Below are 3,111 nucleotides of genomic sequence, written 5' to 3'. Positions count from 1 at the left end.
AATACGCCAATTAGCACAAATGGTAAGTTCCGACAGTGCCTACAAGTGTGCCTACTAGCCGCTAAATGGCAATACCGGTTTCATATGTATACACCTGGTAAGGTCCGACCACAACCCAGCACTGCTGGAGTTATCGGGTAGCCTCGAACTTTCTCCTCCGACAAAATCTAAAATCGATTACCTCCATCTCAAATATATTTTCGAAACTTCTTCTATTAAATGCCGTAAATTCCGTTCTACTTCTGACCTGGATGTAGCTGTTGAAGCCCTGACAAAAGACATCCAAAACTCTGTTCAACTTGCCTCCTCAACCCAACCCATTTCTAGACGTAAAGTCAAACTCCCATCCGCCACCCACAGCCTTATGCGTGAGAAAAACGAAGCCCGCAAACATTGGCAGTCTTCCCGTAGTCGTAAACATCGCCAGCGTCTCAACTTGCTTCAAAGAAAACTAAAATCCCTTCTCGAACCCATCGATAAGTCCTCCTTCGACTCCTCTATAGCCGAAGGCGAATTCAATCCCAAAAGATGTTGGAAAGTCATCAAATGCCTTCTCAATAGAAAAACCTACCACCCCCCCTCTCGCCAAAGACGATCAATCTTTCTCTCTTGATCAGGACAAAGCAAAAATCTTTGCTAAATCTCTCAAAGAGCAATGCTCCCCCTTTCCTAGTCTCGTTAAATTCGCTGACTTCCACGACCATATCTCAAATACTGCACAAAATTTCACGGTTGCAGACGCACACTTCATTCCCACCACACCTAAAGAAGTATCCGACGTAATCCGCTCCTTGAAAAGCCGCAAAGCTCCCGGCAATGACTCCATCAGTAATATAGGTACTGAAAACTCTTCCGCGCAAACACATCGTAGTTATCTGCAACATTTTCAACGCAATGATGCGACTACAATACTTTCCTCTGGCCTGGAAAGAAGCTATTGTAATCTTTATCCCAAAACCGGGTAAACCTCTCAGCTCAGCATCTAGCTATTGACCTATCAGTCTACTTTGCACTCTTAGCAAACTAGCTGAAAACATTATTCTCTCACGTTTTGATGATTTTGTCTCACAAAACAATTTTCTCCCTGACTTCCAGCACGGTTTTCGCAAACGTCATGGAACAGCCCATCAACTTCTCCGTGTCTCCAAGTACATTGCCGAAAATCTCCACAAAGGCAGGCACACAGCCATGCTTCTTTTAGACTGCAAATAAGCCTTCGATAGAGTTTGGCACGACGGCCTTATCTACAAACTCATCAAGCTAAAATTTCCCCACTATCTTATGGGTTTAACTAAATCCTTTCTCTCGAACAGGAGCTGCAGAGCTCGTGTTGGAAAATCCTTACCGGATTCCCAACCTATCACATCCGGTGTCCCTCAGGGCTCCAAACTCTCTCCCTCTCTCTTCAACCTGTTTTGATACGACATACCTGTTGACGAGAAAATAGTCACGGTCCAATACGCTGACGATGTTGGTTTTCTCCATTCCTGCAAGGTCATTAGTCATTGTTCCTCCCGTCTAAACAGATTCACTCCAATAGTTCTCGACTGGTACTACAGATGGAGATTTAAAATCAATAAGTCAAAATCTCAAGCTGTTTTCTTTTCTCGACGCCAGCGCGAACCCCCTAAACTCTTTGTAAACTCTTTCCCTATTGAATGGAGTGCTTCGCAAAATATCTCGGCGTCATTTTTGACAAAAGACTCACTTAGTCGAAACAAATCCACGCTACACGCAACAAAGCCAATGGGGCCTTTATTTTACTAAAACTCTTCCTCAATAACCCTACAGTTTCTCGAGCCACCGAAGCTCGTGCCTTCAACGCTATAATTAGAAGCATTTGTACCTACGCGATTCCTATCTGGGGCTCTGCCACCTCAAATCGTCTTTCTAAATTAAATAGCACCTATATGCGCCTTCTCCGCTCCGCTTTAAACATTCCTTGGTTCAACCGCAACAAACAAATCCTCTCGGCAACCAAGTTTCCTTCCATCATCGATGCAGCTCGTACTTACGCCGCAAACCTTCGTTCCTCAGTGGCCAGTCACCCAAACCCCAGCATCAATTCACTCGCAGATTATGCTAGTAAATCTTCCAACGTTTTAGAAGCCCCTGCCTTCTAATCTCGCCGCCCTAATTTAACTCACCCATCCTTCTTTCTCCGTGTTTCGCTTCATGCGCGACTGTCCTTGCAGCACTAACTGCTTGGACCACCAAATTTCGTTGTCCCCTCTTTTTCTTTTAACTTGGTTCATAACCTTCAGGGTTGGCGACCAAACGGGGAGAGGTTTTAGTCGGTAGGCGCTCCAAGCGAATCCGACACTACCAACTTTTCTTGGGTGTCTTTTAGAAGATTCCCCCTTCTCGGCCCCTCAAACAAAAAAACAAAGAAATTGTACCGTCCATTCGTTCTGAATTTTTGTTTAGTTCAGTCATCTGCCTTTCTGAAAGTCGTAATGGTCCCTGAAGCTATTGGTAAAGCAGTGAAGAAGGCTGGCAAAGCCCAGAAGAATGTCGCAAAGACCGACGAGAAGAAGAAGCGCAAGAGGAAGGAAAGTTATGCTATCTACATCTACAAAGTCTTAAAACAGGTTCACCCTGATACTCGAGTCTCCAGCAAGGCAATGAGCATCATGAACAGCTTCGTCAACGACCTCTTCGAACGTATTGCCGCTAAATCTTCCCGCTTGGCTCATTAAAACAAGAGATCCACAATCACATCCCGGGAGATCCAGACTACTGTCAGGCTTATTCTTCCTGGAGGAATCGCCAAACACGCTGTTTCTGAAGGCACAAAAGCTGTAACCAAATACACCAGCTCTAAATAATTTGTACTTTACATTTGGCTGTCATGAACAATCGGCCCTTTTCAGGGCCAACATATTTTCTAACGGAGATAAACTTTTTTGTTCTAATTAAAGATCTACATTTTTATTGAAAATTCATATTTAAGAAGATTTCAAAAGATTAGCAAAATTTTATCGACAAATCAAAAACTTTTCAGATATTTTTTATATTGCAGGATTGTTTAAGAGTTTATGGGAAAATGTTCAATGATTTTTTTCTTTTATTAATTATTTTGGACAGAATTCCTAATGAGCTTAAAAACAA

The 3,111-nt window shown here is 43.1% G+C and overlaps 1 pseudogene; it reads left to right on the top strand.

Moving 5' to 3' along the window:
• The first annotated feature begins 2,456 nt into the window (after nucleotides 1-2,456).
• LOC117170128 lies at nucleotides 2,457-2,828 on the top strand (annotated as a pseudogene).
• Nucleotides 2,829-3,111: the final 283 nt, after the last annotated feature.

Source organism: Belonocnema kinseyi, chromosome 1 (assembly GCF_010883055.1).
Source record: "Belonocnema kinseyi isolate 2016_QV_RU_SX_M_011 chromosome 1, B_treatae_v1, whole genome shotgun sequence".
NCBI lineage: Eukaryota > Metazoa > Arthropoda > Insecta > Hymenoptera > Cynipidae > Belonocnema > Belonocnema kinseyi.
This window is presented reverse-complemented; position numbering and strand designations above follow the sequence as displayed.